The sequence below is a fragment of the Rattus norvegicus genome, chromosome 20 (assembly GCF_021556685.1).
Source record: "Rattus norvegicus strain SHRSP/BbbUtx chromosome 20, alternate assembly SHRSP_T2T, whole genome shotgun sequence".
Lineage (NCBI taxonomy): Eukaryota > Metazoa > Chordata > Mammalia > Rodentia > Muridae > Rattus > Rattus norvegicus.
The window spans coordinates 51,330,512-51,346,756 of NC_141553.1; positions in this window are offsets into that span (position 1 = coordinate 51,330,512).

A 16,245-nucleotide genomic window follows, 5' to 3' on the forward strand; every position below is an offset into this window, starting at 1 on the left:
CTCCCGAAAGTTTACGTTGAGGTATCTTTCTTTTCTAGTATTCTAAACACACGGGACACACACACACACCCACCCACATCCAGGTCCACACCCACATTCACACACCCAGACCTAACCTAATGATACCAACTTAGTCATACAATGAAGTGGACATCTGAGTATTTGTTTACAGGAAGAAATGAAACAGAGCAAAACAAAAGCTCAACTCAATCGTAAAGACAGGCCTGTTTATCTGTTTTCCTTTCGAGAAACTTTCCCAGAAAATTTTTTTGGGGTGGGGGGGAGAGGTGGGTAGGAGGTAGAAGATTGTGTCACAGAAAATGGCTCGTACATCTAAAAAAAAAAATCCTTCTACAACCTGTGTAGTTCAGAACAATCAAATTTATACCAGGGGACGGACGAGAGTAGCACACTGCTCCCTGGGGGCTGCAGGTCCACCTGTTATTACATTTTCCGCCAGAGGGGGCGCTAGCACCAAGAGGAAACGGGCTGTTGGCGTGCTCTTGTGCCGCGGGTATAAAACTGAATGAACAATTCTTAAGAGTTCTCAGAAAGGGCCAAGTGATAATTAAACAAAAGAAATCCAGCCTCCTGCAGAGGGTTCATTAACTGATGCTGAGTCAGCACCACCACGGACAGAAAAACAATGCAGTCATCCCAAGGGCTGGCCTGCTGCTAGCTGTCTCCACTACACACACAGCAGTTAACACAGGCTCCCCCCACCCCCCTCTTTCTACCCTGCTTCCCTTTCAGGATAAACTCAGTGCTCTTGGGGCACAGATACCATGCAAGTGTCAGTGATTCCACCGCTGTGACGTAAAGAAATAAGCCAAGGGTGGCAGTCAACCGGGAAGAGGGCTATTTTAAGCCAAATGTTTGCTTTAATGACTGGAAGATGCCAGTGAATCAACTCACTGTTAATTAATATCAGCCTGCGCTCACCTTCCGAGGTGGTGAAATGGGCTTGAGTATAGGGAGGACGCAAACATCAAATATCAGTGTGAGGCTTATCCAGGCAACCCTAAAATTAGTTCCAGGTGGGTGAAACTATCAGGAAATAATAAAAAAAAAAATGAGATACAGTATTGGAGTATAATATCCTTGGAGTGTTTGTTTCTTGATACCAGGAGCTGAGGGAAAACAAAACAAAATAAATAGCTCCAGGCCAATTTTTGATGATGATCGTGGTAGTTAAGGGGAGATAGTGATATAAGCTAAAAGGAAGGGCACCAAAAAGAGGAGAAAGGAAGTGCGATCATATTCAACAAAGTCACATTCATATGACCGACTTAGGTATCGTCCAGAGCAGATTAGCTAAGCAGAGCCTGACGGTGTGCTCAGCGTCACCCAGCACTTCAAAGGCTGGAGCTAGGCGCGCCCAGGATGTGGACTAAAGCTAGGACACTGGGAGACACTAGCGCCGGTGCGCAGCAGAAAGCACGGGGGCGGCCAGGGTCTGGAATCTTAAGTATTAAAATATGTCTTCTAAACAACCACTGGGTACGGTTTTAGTCGTTTTATCATTTCGTCCCGTGTTAGGACACCCCAGCCTCAGTAGCTGTCTTCCTTCATCAGCCGTTCCCCCGCAGAGATCTCTCGTTAAGCGTCTGTGAAATGGTAGCCCACGCCGATCCGAATAGCTCTGTTCTCAGAAAGCCTGGTCCTTTTCTTCTGATGCATCATCAAAACCCAACATTCGTTCAGTTTCAGCTCCTGGGCTAGATTCCCCGCCCCTTTTAGTCTTTGGGTGGGTTGGATATCACTCTGTAGGCCGGCAGATGACTCTAAGGGTAAAACAACTATTGTGGCATGGAAGGAACTTGAGGACCAAATCTGGAGACCGGACTCCACTTGGGTTAAAAAGAATTTTTCCCCCCCCCCGTAAGGAAAGTAAGAAAAAAAAATGGGATAAAATATGTTCAAGATGAAACGAGTTTTCATTTTCTAATTCAACTCCTGTTATACCCAAACAAGGTCAATGACAGGCTAACCACATCAATAGATCACCCCCCACCCTCTTCCCCACTCCCTACTCACCCACCCACCCCCAACCCCCCACACCCATTTCCCACTTCCTGTAAGCTAGGCATCTTCACGCTGGTAAACATTTGGGGACCAACTGTAAGTCTGAGCCTTAAAGAGGGGCTCTGTGGCTTTGAAGCCCTCCCACATGTCTCAAAGCCAGGCTGAGAACTGGAGGGGGCACTTGGCTTTTAAACTTGAACAGCCTTTTCAACTCAAGTCAACCGGGCTTGGCTTCTCTGGCTGCCTTCCGTTTTTTAGGAGCCGGACAAGAAGAGCAAGTTATGTGTGTGTGTGTGTGTGTGTGTGTGTGTGTGTGTGAGAGAGAGAGAGAGAGAATGTATGTATGACACATGCTGTGTTACAAGGCAGCGTGTGTGTCATGGGTGTGATTATGTGCACGATATGTTTCGATGATGTGTTAAATCAATTTAAAAATAGCATAAGCTTCCTTCGAGTGACACACAGCTCACCTCCCCCAAAACTGGGACAAACATCGTCAGGGCCTAGACTTTGGAATGGCGATCCTAGGGGCCTGTGGGACGTTTAAGAATGATGTCACTGTTTTGACTTGCTTAAGAAGGGAAACAGAGATTAAGTAAATTAAAGGAGAGCTCTTCTCTCTCCTCTCTCGAGGACTGTACCAAAGATAAGCACTCTCCTAAGGCCCATAAAAACCTTCAAGATGGCCGAGGTGACAGGGCTTCCCAGCACTGTCCATGTCATGACACTTCAGTATATTTTGGTTCTGTCACAGTTTTGGTTTTATCTAATTATTCACACACTTCTAAGTTCAGTTTAATATCACTCTGTAACATCCACCGACTTCACAAATAATGCCAACAGTCGCTAACCCTCCTATCCCTGGCATTTGTGGGGGAAACCACTGTGGGTTTCCAAGATCTCGGATTGCCTTTCTAACTATGTTTTTATTATGGTGATTCAGATCTGAGAGGGATCTTAACTTCTGAAAAGGCTGTGGGGAAAGCAATCATTTCTGAACCCAGAGGACGTCTAGCCTGGATTTGGTATGAAAAGGAATGAGAGGATCCAGGGTGGAGAGACTTAAGGAGAGAGAGGAGGCATCAGGGCAGGTGCACGCTCAGGGGCACTTTCCTTGAACAATCTCCTCTCAGAGTCTGAGGGTGGAAGGATAGCTTCCGCACCAGTGAGAGCCCGGGACCAGGGTATACCTCTCTCTTTCAGTGGGAGGAGAGGCGCTACAACAAGGAGAAAGGCTCACAGTGGAAAGAAAAAGACGATAGTGTACACAAAGCCTTGGGCTCGATTCCTAGCACTGCATGAAGTAAATAAAGAGGCCTATAATCTCCACATGGGGGTGTTGAGGCAGGAAGATCAAAAATCGAAGGTCATTCTCAGCTACAAAGCAGGTTAGCCTAGAATAGAGGCTCGGTCATGGAGGGAGAAAATGGGGGGGGGGGGCTGATGAATACTTCTCCTTTCTAAGGGAAGATGGGAGATGGTAGAGGATGTGTGTGTGTGTCTGTCTGTGCGTGCATTTGCTGGATCATATACACGTGCACTCAAATTCTCCGGGAGTAAGAAGCGGACAAAGAGAGCTAAAGAAGTCACAATGAGTTCATGAATCACCGACCCCTGTCCCGTGCATACATTCTGCTCCAAGGGGTGTAGTTCTTTTCCTGAGCTGAATACCAGATTCAAGACCAAAGCCCACTTCCCTGCCAGGTAAACTGTGGACCAGCTCTGCAGAAGCTTCCCGACTTTACTAACAATAATCTCACCTGCAACCATGGCTCAGAGAGCTTACAGGCATACAACCCTCTAACTCACAGAACCCAAAATTCAAGAGTTAGGAGCGTCATGCCAGGCTTAGAAAGCGAGAAGGAAGCCCAAGGCGGAATCTTTTACATTAAGCGCAGAATCTGGAGACAAGTGACTAGTTCCTCAAATGTAGCCTTTCCCACCTGAGAGGCTGAGGGTAATAGAGGAAACAGAAGACAATGGTATTACAATAACAGGCCTCATCTAATAGACACCTTATCTTCTGAAAAGAACTCTCCACTGTTGACTAAGTATAAGCCAGATAACCCTTTTTAACGGGAAGATAGTGAGGGGGTTCTGACCCATCGGGCCCTGACAAAGAGAGTGGGAGACTCTGAAGCCATCAGCCTGGAGTTATCTGTCACCATCTACGGCCCATTGTTCCCTGAAAGTGCCTACCAGGGAAGCAGAGATACCTGTTAGGTTCAATAGCCATCTTTCTTCCCCTTGAGGTGCACCTGTGGGGACCAGGGTGACACTGCATTGCCTTAGAATGGGATCCACCACAGAGAAAGTAACAGCTTGGTGTTTTGGGGAGAGCTCCTTTGCCAAGAGCAGACACTGTCTTTTAGGAGAGCTAAGCCCACGATGGAGGCCATTAAAAGTATTAGAGTGTACACTGCCCCGGGATCCTCTGGAGGAGAGCTGGGTCCTGACAATAGACAATTAAAGCTGATAAATCCAGGCTATTTGTTGCAGGTCTAATTCCTCCTAATTGTGTGCCTCTTGTATTCAGGGCTGAAGCAAGCTCCTCTAATCTCCCAAGTACCTGACCTATTTCCGAAAGGATCTTTCCAGGCTTCCGTTTCTTCCCATCTGGACCCCAGCCCCTCTTCTACAGTGTTCCCCCCCCCCCCCCCCCCGTGGGCTTGAAATGTGAAGGAGTAAAGGGTAGCAAGAAGAAGGCAGAGGCCACATCCAAATCAGTAACTCTGAGGGCCCCAGTCACTATCCTAATAGGTAACAGCTAAGCATGCTTACGGGCTGGCTGGCGATTACACTGCACTTTGCTTGAAGTTCAACAAGAGGCAGGAAGCACCCCTAGGACCTATCCCACTGCTGGTCCCCAAGAGCACATGGCCCCAGCGATTCTGTGTCAGAGCTGAGGTCCCACTGATTGTACTAACACCGGCTGGTCAGAGCAAAGGTTCACTTCATCCAGCATTCCTAAGGATTCTGCCCAACAATAGCATTTGGAATGCCAGAGAGCCCTACAGACCCACTCAGGGCTCAGCCTTTGCGTCAACTTTGTATTCCCACGGTGGGAAGTTAATTTGAAATAAGGTCGAGTGTGGTATGTATGTATGTGAGGGATATCACCGTAAAACTTATTATCCGGTGCAGTTGATTATGCGCTGATACAAACAGACGAGAAGTGAGAGTTCACCCGAGAAGCCTCGTTCTGATGGGTCAAGGTGCTTGCCCGATTTGCCTGCTGTGTCAGCAAGCACCAAGAAGAACGCATCTCAAGGCTGCAATTAGTTTGGAGAAAGGATTTTTTTTCAGTGCTTGTGAAACAAGGCACGTTCAGTTCCTTTCGTACATGCACGTCACGGAACAGGTTTGATTCTGCCCTTTCCATAGAAACTAAAAAAAAAAAAAAGTGTCTTCTCCACAGTGACCATGCTAGAAAATCATCAAGAGCCCACCTCTGGCTGAGAACGCGTGTGCAAAGGGAGGCGAAACTCACAGCAACCGAAAACTGAACCCATCTCTAGGGAGTGAGGGCAAAATATTGCAGATAACTGAACGTTTGCTCCGCCGTAGTCTGAACCGGCTCAGCCAGTGACAGGCAGTCCCCAGCAGGGGCTCGACTGATAAACTGTGTCAAACTCCAACCATTTGTCAGCACCAGAGAGGGGAGAACAAGCTGAAAGATGGACTCAGGAAACAGATTTATCTGGTGTAACACATTAACTAGTCTAAAAACCAGTAGATAAATGTAAACGAATTTATCCCCCCAACCTCCCGCCTCCCGCAAGAAGAGGACTAATCTCGCCGCTCGGCTGCGTACGTAAGGCTGCGTACATAACTGGAGGGTCTTCAAGCTTTCACCACCTCGGGTAACTAACACTGCTGCTCCTTGATGTTCTTTCCAGAGAATGGCTAAACAAACCGAAGATTTATTTCCCTGTTGACCACGCTTTCATTAGCAATTAGTCTGCACTAATATAAAAGTTTCTGTCAGACTTGAAGAAAGAGTTCTCCATTCTCTAGAATAGAGGTTTTCCAAAACTGTAAAAAATTAATGTGGTTAAAAACAAACACAAACAAACAAATAAACACACAAACAAAAAACCATGAACTTAGACCTCAAACTGGTATGCACAGTAAATGTACATTTTGCTCCATATTACTCCGAACATCCTTGGAAGCATTTTTAATTTCAGGAGTTCCCATAAAAAGGCCAGACAGAGGCTACTCGAGAATCTGCATTATGGCAAGCCTCCAAAGCTGACGAAAGTCATGGTGCAAGGCACAGACGCAAAGACATGCTCCCAGGCCAGACAGTACCTCTAGAACCCAAAGCTGTTGGTCTCCTTCCCCATGCCAGCTACCTTTGTTTTGTTTAAGCTTTACCAGTAAATTTACTAGGAAATGAAATTATCTGTGCTCTTTTCCCTCCTGTGAACAGTCATGGCTATTGAAAGCTCAATGCTCAGCTCAGTACTGTATTGATGTCTGTATTAACACAGGTCTGAATTAAGGTCTGCTGAGGAGATTAAAAGCGGTTCTCGGATCCTATCTATAAACAAGGCACTGAAACTGGCTCTGAAGACACTGGTGCCAGAGAAAGACTACGGCACAAAGTCCACAGTCGTAGAATTTAGGAAGTACTTCGGGAAAGAAGCCGTCAACATAAGGGCATACCTCTGACCTCAGCCCTTGAAAATAAATTCTTTCATTAAAAACAAGGCCTCACCACGTAACTTTAGCTACCCTGGATCTCAATATGGAGACCGGGTCTTGAACCCGCAGAGCTGCCTGCGTTTGTTTCAAGACCAACTGGGATTCAAGGTGTGCACGGCCCACCACACCAGACCTAAGGGGTAGTAGAGCTGGCAGGCACAGAGGCTCACAGGCTACTCTCACTTGTAAGCATGCCCCCATGCTGGAACTTTCCTAAAGATTTCCTGCCAGTCTTAGGCTCTTCCTCCCCTCTGTAGCTACTTTATCCCACGTTAATTAGGTAAAATTAGAGAAATCAACCAATTAGACTCATCATTCCTTAGCAGGCTGATAATTCTGACTGCAAAATGGTTTTGAATGTGCAGAGAAGTTTAAAGGGAAAGTAAGTCATGTGACTACCTTGTATAACGTTCTATTTGTTTACGTGTGCTGTTTGATAAGTAGACTAAAATTATACTTTGCTCAGTGTTGGGGTTCTCTCACACACTGCTACTTTGTACCTAGTTTGGATTAGTGCTCAGAATTTTAAACTATTAGAGACAAAGACCTCCATATTTTCTACTAACAAGGGTGTTTGTAGGGGCTGGGTATTTAGCTCAGTGGTAGAGCGCTTACCTAGGAAACGCAAGGCTCTGGGTTCGGTCCCCAGCTCCGAAAAAAAGAACCAAAAAAAAAAAAAGGGTGTTTGTAAAAGTAACGTCTGTGAGAGCATTACTCCTGGGCTACAACTGAGAAGGGGGGTGGGGTGGGGAGACAGAGACAGAGAGAGACAGAGAGAGAGAGACACACAAACATATGTCAGGTGTTTTGTGTTTTCCTGGCTGGTTTCCCTAGCTTAAAAATTGAGTCAGTTCTCTCACAAGGGCTGTGGATTTCTCTGGGCATCGCCTGGGCATTGCCTGGAACCAAATTTTTGTGGTCCTCACACTTTCATGGGAGGCACTCTTAGCTGTTGAGCCATTTCCCCTGAGGAATTTCTAATTGAAATGCATTGATATATCCTGATGGTAAAAGCTGGGGTCTGGGGCAGGTGGAAAGGATCAGGGTGAGGAACTAAAGGGGAGAACTGAAGGAAAGTTCAGCTCCACCCTTGAGTGAGGGAGGAAGCCGGGTTGTGGATAGTTGACAGTCAGGCTCCTGGAAACCCCAGGAGGTAGGTTTCCTGCATTTGCCTGGAAGCTCGGGAGATTACCCCAGTGCCCAGCCCATACATTGCCACAAAGGGTCTCCCGCAGCCCCGGGGGCAAACAGGTTAGTTTATTATTCCTTGCTTACCAAGTGGGCCTTTTTAAAAAGACAGTCACTGTTAGCAATTTGGTGTAGATTCTAGCAGTTAAGTGTCACTTCTAAATGGATTTGTATCACAAATAATGTTTCAGTTTGTTTCTGGTGTTTTGAGACACTTAGCCAACTTGAACTCCTGATCCTGCTCAGTCTAGCTCCTAGCTGCTTCTATGTAGGTTATCACTGTTCCGTGTGTTTTATGACTGGCAGTTCCTCTTACTACTGTGAACACTTCTCCCAAGTGTTTACCACTCTTAGTGGCCACGGAGTACTCCAAAGTGCAACTATGTATCATTTTTAAAATTTAATTAATGGTCGACATGTATCAATTGTTTTCAGTGTTCAGGGTTAGCTCAGGATCTGGCTAAAGTTCCTATTTCTACCCTAGTTCATATTTCTCACATCAGCCCTAATGTTTTTTTAAACTACACAGAATTCTCTAAGAAACTGGGAACTTGACCCTCTTGTTCAGGATTTGAACAATTTTGAATTCAGAAGTGACATCTAAATTCCTGAGTGCTATTCTGCAGATACGAGTATGGGACCTGCAGCAGGGACAGTATGAGTCAAGAGACTTTCTCTCCCGAGCTGGTCATGGGGTCCAAGTTTTCTTGGATAGTAGCTGATTCTAGTTCCAACCAAGATACACATTAACTATGAAGCTTATGTCTGCCTACTTTCAAACAGACTTAAAAGTATTAACTAGCTGGATTTTATTGTTGTTATTTAATTTTGTTTTTGAGGTAGGGTCTCACTAAGTGTCAAAAGTTGAACTCACGGGGCTCTTCTTGTCTCAGAGGCCTCCCCAGTATGGCGATTACAGGTATCAGCTAAAAGTAACAGTTGAATTAGAAAATATTTGCCAGATATTTCCTAAGCAAAACAATAGACAAAAAATATAAACAGTAAGTATTATGTACAATGAATACACACACACACAAAAATCATTTCTTTTTTTCTGAGACAGGATTCTTTATATAGCCCTGGCTGTCCTAGAACTCACTCTATAGACCAGGCTAGCCTTAAACTGCCTCTGCCTTCTGAGTGCTGGGATTAAAGATGTGCTCCACCACTCCCTGGCCAACAATCTCAATTTTTAAAAATGCAGTTCCTTGATACTATTTAACTGACCAGAGGGTTTAGGCTATAAAGTGGCTTGATCACCTTTTCAGAGAATTTTTAAATTGAGGAAGCAGTAAATCCCTGGGGATGGAGAGATGGCACACCGGTGTGGAGTATTAGCTGCTATGACACCAGAGCTGGGTTCCCAACACTGTGACTTACAAGTGTCTTCAACTCTAGTTCCAGGATACTCCTTGTCCTGGACTGGTCTCTCTGGTATCAGGCATGCATGTAGTGTGCAGACATATGTGAGGCAAAATTTCCATACACATTAAATACATATATTTTTAAAAATAATATAAAATTAATACATAAGGCTCCTTAACACTGCTGTAATGTTGATAAGTAGCTTAATCCTCTTTCCTTTGGGTTCAGACCATCAGGGTACCTTGCCACACATCCCTTTATCTCCTGGAGTTGAACCGTGTGCCAAGCTCTGAGCTCAGCTGCCTCATGTTGGAGGCAACAGTCAGCTCTCCTCTCTTCTACTCCTTGATAACTTCATTAACTCCCCTTCTGGACACAGCACAGACCCTGGCTTCCAGAAAGCTTTAAGCCTGCTGGTATAAGGTTCCTTTCCAAGCACCCCTGGAAGTCTGTGTGGGATGGAGATTGAAACCATCCTGTTTCCAGAGAAGAGCTAAGTCTGCCCTACCATGTTTCTGTTCTCTTTTTCCCAGCAGCCAGGACATCAATGGTTAGAGGTTGTTACACAGTTCCCCACAATAGGCAGCAGGACCTGCACATTTATCTGGGCTGAGCCTTGCAAAGGCGCACACTGAATCCAAGACCAGTTGTCTGGTCTTGAGTTTCATTACAGATGAGTCTTAGAAGAAAGCACTAACTGTACTACTAACTGTGAGATCTGTCTGTCATCTATCTATCTATCTATCTATCTATCTATCTATCTATCTATCTATCTATCTATCTATCCATCCATCCATCTATGTATGTATCTATCTATGTATCTATGTACCTATCTATCTATCTATCTATCTATCTATCTATCTATCTATCTATCTATCTATCTATCTATCCATGTATGTATGTATGTATGTATGTATGTATGTATGTATCTATCTATCTATCTATCTATCTATCTATCTATCTATCTATCTATCTATCTATCTATCTATGTATCTATGTATGTATGTATGTATGTATCTATCTATCTATCCATCCATCTATGTATGTATCTATGTATGTATCTATGTATGTATCTATGTATCTATGTATCTATCTATCTATCTATCTATCTATCTATCTATCTATCTTTCTATCTATCTATCAATCATTTACCTAACTCTCTATTTCTCTGTTATAACAAACCATAGGCAACTGAGACTTTCAGTCTCAGGTAAGGCAACTCCTAGTAGTATACTGCATTCTTGTGTAGCTGTGACAAGGAAGACCATGCTTCTCAGAGTGGTCTCATTCACAATCTGAATTCTTGCAGAAGAACTGAAGAATACTCCCCATTACCCCCTACCCAACCCACCAACCCACAGAATAATTTCCAGGTTGATTTCAATGTTGCTCTCTCTCAGAAGATGAATTTGCTCTTTGCTCCTCTTTCCCAACCACAAAGAAAAAGCTAAGCACTACAGAGGGTACCTTTCCCCCACACACTGGATAAAGAAGAGACACACCTGTGGCTTGATGGGCACATGAAGACAAAAGCCCAGGCAGAGACATACAAAAGTGGAACACTTGACCAGAGAACATTAAAATATGCTTCACAAATGCTCCCGTTATTAGTAGCCTTCCAACTCTGGGGCACACCAGAATGTTCTGGAAAACCTTACAATATTATCGTTCAGGTTGAGTCTCATACCCATTAAATCAAATGTTGAGGTGGTGGGGGGTGGCTAGCTAACCATCTTTGAAGTGTCTTGGTGATTTGAACATGCTGATAAACGGGGTGGGGGGGGGTCTTTACTTTACTTAACCAGATTTCCACCTTTTAAATGCTGTTGTCTCTCCTAATGCTCCCTGCAAAGTCAATGTCCTGTGCTCGTGAGTTGTGGCTGCTAAATCTTTTCCATCTAGATTTTAGCTACCGTACAAGATAATGAATTTCATCATGGTATCTTCCTACATAAACATCATTGTATTTTGCTCATATTGACTTCCTTATTACTCTGGTCCCTCTCTCCTTCCTATTAGTCTCTCTTCTGCTTTTTTGGGGGGGGGGGCAGGGAGAGATCATATATACGTACAGATATATTGCTAAATCTGGATTATGCATGAGAAAAAATGCAATATTTGTCTTTCTTCTCTATCTCTCTTTTGCTTTTTCATTTTTTTTCAAGACAGAGTTTCTCTGTGTAGCTCTGGCTATCCTGGAAATCACTTTAGATGAGGTTGGCCTTGAACTCACAGAAATCTGTCTGTCTCTGCCTCCCGTGCGCTGGGACCAAAGGTGTGTACCACCACCACACGGGCTGCTTCATTCTTCCTTGTTCCCCTTTCCCTATGTAGTTTCCTCCTGCTTTTATGTAACTTACATCTTGGTACAGAACCATCTTCTAAGTGTATGGCTTGGAGCAGACACAGTCTGCCTCTGCCTGAAGGTAAGCAGGCAGGTTCTGCCCCAGTGGCCCCAGATCATGTGCCTATTTCAGTTATGGATGAATTCATGGCTCAGAACAGAAACTACCACCAAGATGTGGATGAATAGTTACCAATGCTGGAAAACCGACTAAAAATCGTACATTCTGTGGCTGGTTATAGATTTGTTGAGAGAGTACTTGTCTTAAATGTATGGGACATTGGGTTGGATTCCCAACACTGCCAAAGTAACACAAATTCTACGTTCTATCAAAAGTGGGTGGGAATTATCATCCTTATACATCAATTCTTTATTCATCGTGCACGTGCGTGCGCACACACACACACACACACACACACACACACACACACACACACACCAGGCCTGTCTCCAACTCACAGATGCACCTGCTTCTGTCTCTCAAGGGCTGGGATCAAAGGCACGAGCCACCACACCCAGCTTCTAAGACACAGTCTTAATCCATGGTTTAAACACAACATCACACACATTGTAACTCTTCAAAGAAACGGTGGAAGATCATCACAGGACAAACATTTCAAGGTAGCAAAAGCTGCTCTTTGGGGTACGGCTGGCACCTCAAACACAGTCAGAGCTTAGTATGTTTTTCGAATAAACAAAAGATAGACAGTTATCCATTAATAATGTTCTCAACACTTACATAAAAAGGAACATCAAAAGATGTCAGTACTTAAGCTATTGGGATAAATCTCTGTCTCTAGGTAATTATACAACATGCTTTTTCATAATAACTTTCTCTAATTTTTTAAAAGACTCATTTATTTATGTGTATGCAATGCGTGTTTTGCCTGCCTCTGTGTGTGTGTGTGTGTGTGTGTGTGTGTGTGTGTGTGTGTGTGTGTATACCTGGTGCCTGTGGAGGTCAGAAAAGGGCATCCAATTCTCTGGAACTGGAAAAGGATGGTTGTAAGCTGCCAGAGAGGTGATAGGAACTGAATCCTCTGTAATAGCAGCCAGTGTTCTCAACTGCCAAGCCATCTCTCCAGCCCTGATAGAACTTTTGTAGAAATAAATTTAATTACTTATAGCAAGAGCTTGAAGATCCATAGCCTTTGGCCAAATGATTCATATGCATAGGGAGAGATCCATGGGAGAATAGCTTGAGCAGTCAGTGATATAGGCATATTTAACTAGAATGTTATATGTAGTGATAGTAGGTTAGAAGTGGTCCGAGTATTGAAGTCTGTGGGAGCTTGCTACTTAGATTACGATGTTGGTTATGACATGGCTATTAGTCAGTCACTGAAAAGGTCTGAGGTAAAGGCAGTAGAGCGAATTCATACAATAAACCACCAGACAAGAAGTACCAAGGCAAAAAGTCCCTATGATTTTATTTGTTTCTTCAGACGATTCCTAGGAAGTCCTTTGATGTAAAGACTAAACATCTAAAGCCATTAGAAGGGCTGTCTTAATGTCCCCTTCTCCTCTTCTAATTAGTCCTAATGAAGACAGGACCCATAAATTTCAATTAACTATAATCCTCATCTGGCATAAAACTCACTGGTCCATATGTTAGGTCTTTCAGTTGACCAACTGTAACAGCCTTAAAAATCGACTTAGTTAAAAAAAATGCAGCAGATAGATAATAAATGACAGACCCCCCAGGAAATCTGAAAAGATAAATAAATCAAAGAATAAGTAGTGGCCAGGAAGAAAGAGTTTCGCATTTGATATATTTTCAAAATCTTGACCTTGCTTCTTGCATAAGCTCATCTAATCATGTCCCATAAAGAAAGTTTTGTGGTGAAAAATAAACATGAGGGTACTGCAAGCCTCATCTCTAGTTCCTACTCATCTCAGCGAGGAGAAACTTACCGCTGAAGTCAGGCCACCAGAGCCAAGTACAGCACAGTGTACTTTTTTTTTTTTTTTTTTTTTTTTTTTTTTTTTTTTTTATCGAGCAGAAATATTTAGCTTGGCTGTCTGCCAGAGAATACTGGAAGAGAGAACTGAATTAGGGGATTTACTGTCCACGTGCTTGGCACGTGTCATCCAGAGTCTCCTAGACACTCAGGTGTCTGCACAGGGCAGGGTACTGTCGCGCTCTAGGAAAGGACAGTGGCTTCCTGTTTGAACAAGGCCTGGCATTATTTGCATGGGCAAACTGCTGGGCTTTCTCAATCAGGCTCTTTCTACAATTGCTCCGACTCTAAAATTGGGATGTTAGGGGCGGGAGGGAAGGCTTACTGTGCAAGTATGAGGACCTCGGCTTGCGCAGACCCAATGGGAAAAAAGGGGAGACTGTAATCGCAGCTCTGGGGAGGCAGGGTCAGGAGGATCCCTGAGGTGTGCTGCCCATCCAGTGTAGCCCAGATAGCTCCTGGTCAGTGAGATGCTGTATCTAGAAAGTAAGGCAGAGAGCAGTCAAGGACATACCTGATGTCAATGTCTGGCCTTTGGGTACACATGTGTACACACATGCATGTGCATGCGTGCACGCGCGCACACACACACACACACACACTTCTAGGCACAGTCTAGGTAATTTTTGCTATTAGAAGGAAAAGGTCTATAATATTGTCACAAAATCCTGAAGATGCTTCCCTTTAATTTTAATTATTTATGTGTGAGTATGCCACACTCTGAAGTGTAAGGCAATCCCACAGAAGTCAGGCCTCTCCCTCCACGGTGTGAGTCCTAAGGGTCATCAACCTTAGCAGCAGGTGAGTTCATCCGCCGAACCATCCCACCATCTCTGAAGGTAGTTTTTAGAACAAGCCAACTCTATGTGACTGTTTGGGAACGATGTCAAAAAGACACGGCTGAGAGGCCATCCTGCCTGGGTTAAGGTCTTAACTCTCCTGTTTCCGTATGGCCTGGATCTGGGCAACTTAATACCTTCTCCACTTTTCCTTCTTCGTTAGCAGAACGGAGATGACAGCTCTCAGTCCTTACAAGGTCTTGTAGACTGGGAGTTGTAACCCATCTGAAGCACTGAGAATAATGCCTAACACACAAATTGTCTCGATGGCTGACTCAGAATACTTCACCGTAAACACAGCTTCATAATAAATACCAGCTGCGGAGCTGGAGAGACGGCTTAGTGGTGAAGAGCACTGGCTGTTCTTTCAGAGGACCCAGGTTCAATTCCCAGCACCCATATGGGTGGCTCAGAACCGATTTTAAAGCATCTCATGCCTTTAGCTTCTGGGAACACTGGGCACACACATGGGCTATAGACACGCGTTCAGGCAAAACATCCATAAAAATAAAGTTAAATGTAAAAAAAAAAAACAAACAAAACAGTTGTGCAGAAGATATATGATAAAAATACTTAGACTCATCAATATCACTATAATAATTTTTTGTTGGAAAATACATGTTTACATTTTCATAGGAACTAGGTGACAAACATAGAAATTATTATAAATAGGTGGTAAAAATGCTACCTTTATTTCTTTCTGTATTTTTGTCAAAGATTGAAGATAACTCTATGGGTAAAGTGCTTGCCATCAGGCTTGAGTTTAACTCCTAGAACCCGCGAGGTAGAAAGAGAGCTTCTGCAAGTTGTCCTGATTTCTACATGCGCATGGGCTCCCCCCCCCCCCCCCCCCCCGTGAAGTAAAATGTGCCAAAATGTTTTTGAAAGAAGTCTTTATACCACTTAGGTAGGATAGGAGCAGAGGGGGCTGTCCTCTGGTTCTCTTTACTATTTCAGTTTGGATTCTTCAAGTAAACACTTTGTTGCGCTGGGTTCTTCAAGTAAACACTTTGTTGCGCTGTCTTTTGAAATGCTGGCTGTTAGGTTCCAACCCCGAAGCAGAGGATTCTCTCCCGCCAAGCTGCCTACTTGTTTAAAATCTCCCTTAAAATCTTTATTGAAATCGGCTAATCATCCTCAGTGGACCCAGCCCTTCCGCCTTCTCCTCGCCCTCCCATCTTGTGCTGTGATCAGTGAGGCTGTCCACCCGAATGATGAATTAAATGTATGACAGTTATGACAGGTGAGGAGTACATGGAGGGGCTTAGCCAGCAGGGATAAGATAAAGCCCCCAGTTAAGAACAAAGTCCCCACCAAAGCTGGCCCATTAATGACCACACTGGGAATCTCCTTATTTGTCCCATTCGGAAGGAACAGGCCAACTACAGACAATGGGCAGCCAGGCAGGGTACTGTCTCCAAGGGCCTCCAACCAGCTAATTGAAAATCCTTTATATTTTTCTAAACATGCCTGAAAGGCGGGCTCAGTGTCCCGGGAAGAGCAGGGCTTCTTTTCAATGTCGCATTAATACAATAGACTTACATTTACAGCTGGGCTGAGTGGAATTACTGTGTATAAACCATAATATCTATCTGCAGGGATCCAGCTAAGCCCCCGAGAGGCTAGACCAGTTCAGCAGGACAAATCCAAGGAATTTCGGAAATCAATCCATTAGGATTACAGGGCAGTCCCCCTGATTTTGGAAGTCATGGTCTCGGTCTAGGGAAGCAGGGAAGCACCAATCTTTTATCCGCAGACTTGCTGACCCAGTTTTTAAACTACAGACAAGAGATAGCGATCGTTTTCTATAATG